The sequence below is a fragment of the Colobus angolensis genome, unplaced genomic scaffold (genome assembly GCF_000951035.1).
Source record: "Colobus angolensis palliatus isolate OR3802 unplaced genomic scaffold, Cang.pa_1.0 Scaffold295, whole genome shotgun sequence".
Taxonomy (NCBI): Eukaryota; Metazoa; Chordata; class Mammalia; order Primates; family Cercopithecidae; genus Colobus; species Colobus angolensis.
In genome coordinates this window covers 378,551-386,809 of record NW_012116210.1, presented here as the reverse complement: position 1 = coordinate 386,809, position 8,259 = coordinate 378,551, and the positions used below count along the sequence as shown (strand labels likewise).

At 44.4% G+C, this 8,259-nt stretch overlaps 2 protein-coding genes across 2 annotated transcripts in view; one reads left to right on the top strand and one right to left on the bottom strand.

Annotated features, from left to right (window-relative positions):
- TATDN1 (TatD DNase domain containing 1) overlaps positions 1–8,259 on the bottom strand; it is a 48,378-nt gene that overhangs the window by 34,420 nt on the left and 5,699 nt on the right. The gene's annotated exons all lie outside the window — the stretch shown is intronic.
- Positions 5,079–8,259, top strand: part of NDUFB9 (NADH dehydrogenase (ubiquinone) 1 beta subcomplex, 9, 22kDa) — a 20,045-nt gene continuing 16,864 nt past the window's right edge. Inside the window, exon 1 of the mRNA XM_011949265.1 lies at positions 5,079–5,083. The gene's annotated coding sequence lies outside the window, so the exon portion shown is untranslated. The remainder of the gene's footprint in view (positions 5,084–8,259) is intronic.

Here is an 8,259-nt window from a genome sequence, read left to right as displayed (position 1 = left end):
GGTTAGGGCTCAATGAGCCTGAATGGCATCTAAGAGAAACAAAACAGTCTTTTTGTTTTTTTTCTGAGACAGAGTCTCACTCTGTTGCCCAGGCTACAGTGCAGTGGCACAATCTCGGCTCACTGCAACCTCCGCCTCCCGGGTTCACGCAATTCTCCTGTCTCAGCCTCCCAAGTAGCTGGGATTACAGGCGCCCACCACCACACCCAGCTAATTTTTTGTATTTTTAGTAGAGATGGGGTTTCACCATGTTGGACAGGCTGGTCTTGAACTCCTGACCTCAGGAGCTCCCCCCACCTTGGCCTCCCAAAATGCTGGGATTACAGGCATGAGGCACTGCGCCCGGCCAGTCTTGATAAATTCTTGTAGCCTCACACTGCTGGCCCAGATAGTCACAGCTCACCCACAACAAATAAGTGAGTCTTTCTGAGCCTCAGTTTTCTCACTAGTAGGATGGACATAAACTTTTTCCTTCCAGCAACAAAATGTGGCTCAAGTCCAAACACGAATATGAAAGCATTTTGCAAATTAAAACTCCTATTAACATGTAATTATTGGGAACAGTGTTATTACAAACACTGTAACATGCCAACAACAAATGGAATTTGAATCAGCTTTAGCCATACTGCCATATCACCTTAAGTGGTTAAGGCTCCCGATCCAAGAATGCATTATCAAATAGCCAAATGTGAGTCAATATGTTTTGAACATTAAGACTCATGATGTAATCACGAAAATAAAGCCACTCAAAATCCTATTTAACTTGTTCAAAATGTTCTTATCTATGTTAAGGGATAGTGAGAACAAAAACCTTATATCTGAGAAATGCAAGCACCTTTAAATTATCAGGCCCCGAAAGGCATTTAAAATGTTCACAGCAGTCCATGCTCACTCCCCTTTGAGCTGAGTAATTACTTCTTGAAGCCAATTGCTATGTGGGCTCTAGACTGACGCCAAGTGGCCCTAAAATGCCATACACCCTATAGTTCAACAATACATAGCCAATCACTAACCAATGTTATTTCTGTAAACCAATGAGAATCCCTGATTAACAATTTTTGTAACCGCGCCCCCCCCCCCCCCCCCCCCGCCCTTTTGATTTGTCCTTTAAAAACTTGAGCCTCTCTTTTGTTCTCTGGAGCAGTCCCCAAGGCAACTTGGAAGTGTGTCCTGCACTGCAGTCCTCAACTGTTGTGCTTGAATAAACTCTGTAAACTAGATTCTGACCTTTTTGGTTATTTGAAGTTAACAATAGTATATTTTAAATTAAAAGTCTCTGGCTGGGGCGGTAGCCCACGCCTGTAATCCCAGCACTTCAGGAGGCTGAGGTGGGCAGATTATGAGGTCAGGAGATCGAGACCATTCTAGTTAACACAGCGAAAACCCGTGTCTACTAAAGAATACAAAAAATTAGCCGGGCGTAGTGGCAAGCGCCTGTAGTCCCAGCTACTCGGGAGACTGAGGCAGAATGGCGTGAACCCAGGAGGCGGAGGTTGCAGTGAGCCAAGATTGCGTCACTGCACTCCAGCCTGGGTGACAGAGCAAGACTCTGTCTCAAAAAAAAAAAAAAATTAAAAGTCTCTATTAGACGTATGCCTATTGGCACGTAAACTCAAACAAAGTAGACAAATACTGTATGAAAACCAATGTCTAGCCAGATCTAGCTAAAGATAGTAAGTAGCTTGAAAAGTTAAGAAAGCAAGAGATATGGGTGGGAGGGAATGACAGGAAGAAAAACAAGGCAAAGTAGAAAACTACTACTTCCGATTAGGGGAGAAAAGTGAAGGATTCATACATTCGGTAGCATGTCACCTACAGAGATCAGTAATGTTTCTTTTTCATTAACTTTCTTCAAATAGCTGGCTTGAAAAGCAGCACCTACTTTATTATTTAAGAGTTCTTCAAATATTGACTTTTAGTTTTCAAAACAAAGTGAGAGTAGAAAATGGCACTGTTTGTAACCAGGAGAAAACGACAACTCTTAAGTTGAAGCCTCAGTGTTTGGGCTCACTGAATCGTGTCACATCACTGTCACCTATGATCTAGGGATACAAAGGGACAGCAAATAGGGCATAATTTGTTTTTTTTAGATATTGCTAGTCTTTAGATATAACCCTGAGTTTATAGCAAATACAGGGGATTAGAGAACAAGCTCAATGACACTACTATTCAGCAAACACACAAAGCCGGGAGATAGGACTTTCTGTAGGGTGTTGACTTAAAATCATGAGATCTATCCATTAGGGAAGAACTTTATTTCTTATATTGAGGTGCAACCTGCAGGCTGGGAAGCAGAGTCTTTGGCTGGGAACAAAAGCAACCATTTCAAGGGAAGAAGTGGGGAACAGGAGTTTTACACTAAATGGGCTGGCTAACGTACATATTTAACAGGTTATAGAAGGAGCTATGCATATTCATGAAAGGTGGACTCATGCATGTATGATAAGCAAACATACGTGTTACACAAACCCCATGTTCTCTTGGGGTGGAGAGTTAACATTAAAACGCAGTAAAATTAAGCTTTATATGTCAAAAGGTGCACAGCCTGAGTAAACCAGTCAGAACTAGTCTGTGACTGCTGGTCATTTGTCAGGAAGGAATGCGCAGTGAAACTGGTCAGTTGTCACGTCAAAAGCACAAAAAAGGAGGGGAGTCTGGCTGTGGTGTCAGGTGGTTGGCTGAAGTCAGGAGAGGAGTGAGTCTTGTTTCTGTTCCAGGGCTGGTATCTATTTAACGCTTACAAACAAAGTCTGGTATCAGTTAGTGAGGAATGGGGTGTACTGAGGTGTAACCAACCTCTCATCTCATCATGGCTGGAAAACTTAGCTTTCAAAGTTTTTCTGGGGTCTCCTTGGCCAAGGTGGTATCCATTCAGTCAGTCAGTGGGGCAGGGGGGTGCTTAGAATTTTATTTTTATTTCATGTTTCCCCATTTTAGCCACGATCTGCTGCAGGCAGCACCAACAGCCAAATCTTTTATTTTGTCCCACGTCATTGCCAGGGTGGTGTGGCTACCTGTCTCAGATCCACCCATTCCCTAGGATAGCCAATTGGACATCCTAGATCAGGCAGGAATAGAGAGATGGCATGCACTCACTAACCCATAAGGTAAAAGAGATACAAGAGCCAAAAGGAATGGCTACAGAATTAACTTGCCTGTAAGTTCTATGCACTGAACCATCATAATTCTGGTTTTAACCGGAGACTTCTTGCAGTCCTATCATAAGTAATTTGAATGTTAAGAAAGTATGATGGAGACTATGAATATGACAGACACTTAGACAGCAGCTTGAAAGGGATTTCCCAGGCCAGTTGGAAGCCAACTAAATAAATCGTTGAGAGGATTAGCAGTTCATACCTCTTGTAACCATTTAAGCTTGTTTGAATAGTCTTTCTCTAACAGTGTCTTTTTTTTTTGAGATGGTGTCTCACTCTGTTGTCCAGGCTGGAGTGCAGAGGCGCCATCTTGGCTCACTGCAAGCTTCGCCTCCTGGGTTCACACCATTCTCCTGCCTCAGCCTCCTGAGTAGCTTAGACTACAGGTGCCTGTCACCACACCTGGCTAATTTTTTGTACTTTTAGTAGAGACGGGGTCTCACTGTGTTAGCCAGGATGGTCTTGATCTTCTGACCTTATGATCCGTCCGCCTCGGCCTCCCAAAGTGCTGGGATTACAGGCGTGAACCACCGTGCCTGGCTTCTAAGAGTTTCTATTTCACCTGAAGTACTTACGTAACAAGAGGTACGGACCAAACAACTCCTTGTTTGGCTAGGAGAAAATCTATAGCAATTTTATTATCTAATACTACTTGAGCCAAGGAGTTTGGGGATTTTTGTTGAGCTACAAGGCTTTTTGCAGCATCTGCAGCTATCTTGAGGTGGGAAATTAAAAAAAATAAAATTTAAAAGTGAGAGAAATAAGTTTTCCTGTATCAGGCTGACTTGTCCCAGAGGCAGCAGCAGACACATCCCAGACCCAGGAAAAGTCTTAATATTATCTAATGTGCTCTGGAGACTCTCCCAGCACTCCCTCAACATAGGGAGAAGAAAAACAAATTTTCCTTTGTTTTATGGTATGAGTTTATAGATTCTTGTTCTCTGTAACTAGTGACTTCAAGTATTTTGTTATATCTAAGAAGTATAACAAAGGTCATGAGAAGCCTGAGTAGGCCTGAACTACAGCTGCCTGGGCACCATAGTGAAGGTTATGGGATAAGCCCGTGCCTAGGCAAACCTAGATAACGGACGTCTGGGTTGCTTGGCAATGGTCATGAGCAATCCTGAGTTTGTCCTGCCTCTGTACCCTTGCTTTCACACCACTGTAAGCTTGCTTCAAGCTAGCTCACCTCCTTTTGTGAAGTGTGTATTAAAAGTCAAGTGCTGGCTTTGTTCCGGGCTCAGTCTTTGGACATGAGTCTGCTGGGCCTGAGTGCACTCAACAAAAGATTCTCCTGTTTCAGCCCGAGGTCTCTCTCATCCCCCTAAATCCTGCAACAATCTGACTAATAGTGGCAGAGACTTTTCAAATACCCTTATTGACATAAATCCCAACACTTGGAATTAATATTCCCAGGATGCTTTGATCTGTATCATCTTCATACCCTGCCAATACAGACCTTTTAGTTTAATAATGGAGAGAAAGGGGGTCCTTCTGTAAGTTTGTGGAAGGATATAGGGGTTACAAAATATCCCAGCAAGCAGGAACCTTCTAACTGTAGGCTGTCAAGGCAACAGTGTGCCCAAAGCTGTGCAGGTGGTTCAGACCCTATGCCACATACAAACACAGAGCCTGAATGGGGGGCACAAGTGATACTCCTGAGGGTGTCTTAATTAGCAGATGCATTCATGAGGAGCGCTGACATCACCAAACTGAACCATGGGCCATTTCTCTTGCAAGCTTTCCAGAATCCACTCACTTATTTTAAATGTAAATATTGTGGGCACTGTAGGGATATATTTTTAACCTTATTTATCTGATGTAGATGACACTTGTCTATCCAGTAGTTCTTAGGTCAAGAAGGTCCCCTGGTAGGCCGGGTGAGGTGCTCACGCCCGTAATCCCAGCACTCCGGGAGGCCGAGGCAGGTGGATCACTTGAGGTCAGGAGTTTAAGACCAGCCTGGCCAACATGGTGAAATCCAGTCTCTATTAAAAATACAAAAATTAGCCGGGCATGGTGGCAGGTGCCTGTAATCCCAACTCTTGGGATGCTGAGGCAGGAGAGTTGCTTGAACCCAGGAGGCGGAGGTTACCGTGAGCTCAGATCTCACTACTGCACTCCAGCCTGGGTAACAGAGCAAGACTCAGTCTCAAAAAAAAAACCAAAAAACAAAAAAGCCAAAGAACAACAACAACAAAGAAGGCCCCATGGTAAAGAATGGGTTTCCAATTATAAAAACACAGGACAAACCAAAACAAGGGGTGACAATATCTGGGCTTTGAAGCAATTGGACCTGGAAAGTCAACAGGGAAAGGGGTTGGTCTGGGTAAGTGGTGACATTAGGGACATCTGAGAAGTCAGTGACAGATATTACCAATGGCACATATCTATCATGAATGGATCAGGGAAATTGTTGGCAAATCCAGCAATCCAACAAGTTTCCTTTTAGCAACATTTGGGACAGCTTAACTAAGTGTTATCATGCCATTCTCTGCATTGAGATAAGACAGAGGGGGAAAGGGGACAGTATGTATATAAGAGTAAAAGGAACGGAGGGAACAGCCATTTAACAATTCAGAAAACTGAACCAAGGGAAAAACCATAAATCCCACAGAAATCCAAGGGGATTATCTGACAAACTTTAGGGACTGACCTTAAGTAAGAGAATACCTCACTACAGGAACAGAACAATGGTGTCCTCAGGAGTGGGGGTCACAAGCCCTGCTCAGTTCTGATAAAGACAGGAAGAGGAAGCACACAGGTAGCTAACTAAACATTGAAGTTATCTAGTAGAAAGGCATGGAACAAATTCTATTAGTTTAGATAGAGGCAAATTATTAAGTGAGACCCAGTGTCTTTGAATACAGTCCTGGCCCTGGGTCTCACAAAAGCAGTTTATGTGGACTATTGCCTTTTTCTGGGTCTAGAGATAGGCTTTAGTTAACTGAAGTCTCGTGTACAGACCGGCACCAACTTCCAAGTTTCAGCAGGGGTTGTTTTCAGATAAGACCTGTGTTACTAGGAGTCAGGTCTCTGTAACTTAGCAGCACAAGGATTAATTAATAGCACCCATCCAGTAGGCTGGAGGAAGTATTTTAACTGATGTCTCTTCTACTACTTGTCATCACCAAGCTGGAGGTAGTAACACTGGAGTTTATGGCCTGTCCGGGAAGCTGTAAAAAGATTCTACAACCTGCAGTGATTGATCTTTACAGCTTTAACAAGCCCCTGGCAATAAGCCTAAAGTTCCCTCCTGTAATTGGGCAGAAGAAAATATTTCCTGGTCTAAGTGCACAGACCAACCAGTAACAATTTCAAAAGGGGAGAGTTGACATTTACTGGTGGGAGTGGACTGCAGAATCAGTAACGCTAATGGGAGAGCTTTAGGCCAGGAAAGGTTAAGTTTGTGTAACTTTCGCCAGCTGGTTTTCAATGATCCCATTAGATTGTTCAATTAGCCCAGAGGACTGGGGGGAGTAGGCACAGTGAAAGTGCTGTAAAAGGGCACATTTAAAAAATTTGTTCTAGTATTTGGCAGGTAAAATGAGTGCCTCTATCACTGTGGAATTCAGTGGGAACACCTTAGAGAGGAATGGTTTTTCTCAAGCAGCATTTCGGCCACCACCATGGCTGTTGCTTGTTTACAGGTGGAAGACTTACCTCAATGAAAATACATCATCAACCATTAGAAGAATAAAATTTAATCTGTGGGATGGTGGCAACCAAATGAAATCAAGTTGTCACATGGTTAAGGGACCCTAGGGGAGAGGAAATTGTCCTGGAGTGAGCCTCAGGAGTTCACCTGGGTTATACTGAGGGTAGATATTGCAAAGTTTATCTAGCTGAGGGGCAAGAGCTGGAGAGAGTCACCAACAGTAGCACTGTCTACCCTGCTGAATCATTTTGTCTGGATTCCAATGGATTAGATTACATATAAAGGTTGTTTGTCTTTGCAGGGTGCTGGGTAGGACTGGATGTCCATTTGGACCTTCCTGTAATTTTGTCTGGGGATTGGAAGTGCAATTTTGTTTAATCCATTTCCCTCTTCCAGACTCCAAGACTGTCTTTTGTGAAAATGAGTCTGCAAAGGTCTTCAGATGGGGAGGAGAGCAAGGAAGAAGAGCAAGGGGAGGAGGAGGAGAAGTGGGTTGAATACGTGTAACTTGGCAAGGAGCCACTTGCAGGGTGGCAGCTTTAGCTGCGGCATCCACTAGGAGGTTGCCTTCGCTGTCTTCTGTCTTGTCAGAGAAACGTCCCTGGACGATGATAACGGTTAGGGCTCAATGAGCCTGAATGGCATCTAAGAGAAACAAAACAGTCTTTTTGTTTTTTTTCTGAGACAGAGTCTCACTCTGTTGCCCAGGCTGGAGTGCAGTGGTGCGATCTCAGCTCAACGCAACCTCCACCTCCCAGGCTCAAGTGATTCTCCTGCCTCAGCCTCCCTCGTAGTTGGGCTTACAGGTGCGTGCCGCCACGTCTGGCTAATTTTTGTGTTTTTTATAGAGACGAGGCTTCACCATGTCTCCACAGGTGAAAGCCCCCTAAACTTGGTCAGGCTGGTCTCGAACTCCTGACCTCAAGTAATCTACCTGCCTCAGCCTCCCAAAGTGCTAGTACTACAGGCGTGAGCCACTGCACCCGGCCTAGTCTTTGTTCTTAAAAGGTTGTCCAGAGGAAGTAAAAAAACCCTCTTTGTTTCTAGAGCATGCCAAAATCACGGGCAACTCCAAAGACATACAAGCTGTCTGTATAAATATTAGACATTTCATCCCTGGCCAGAAGCAGGCCCAAGTGAGGGGATGCTAATTCTGCTTGTTGGGCAGATCGGGCAGGTGGCTGGGGGCCTGATTCAGTGGTTCCCATCAGAGACCACCACATAGGCTGCACAATGGAAGCCAGCAGAATTTTTCAGAAAGGATCCATCAGTGGGTAAGGGGGTCTCCCTTAAGTCTATATAGGTGAGAGAAAGGTGTCTGTAAAGACAACGCAGTCTTTGGGTGCATAAATCTCCTCTTAAAGGCAAAACGGGGTCAGGCGCGGTGGCTCACGCCTGTAATCCCAGCACTTTGGGAGGTTGAGGCTGGCGGATCATGAGGTCAGG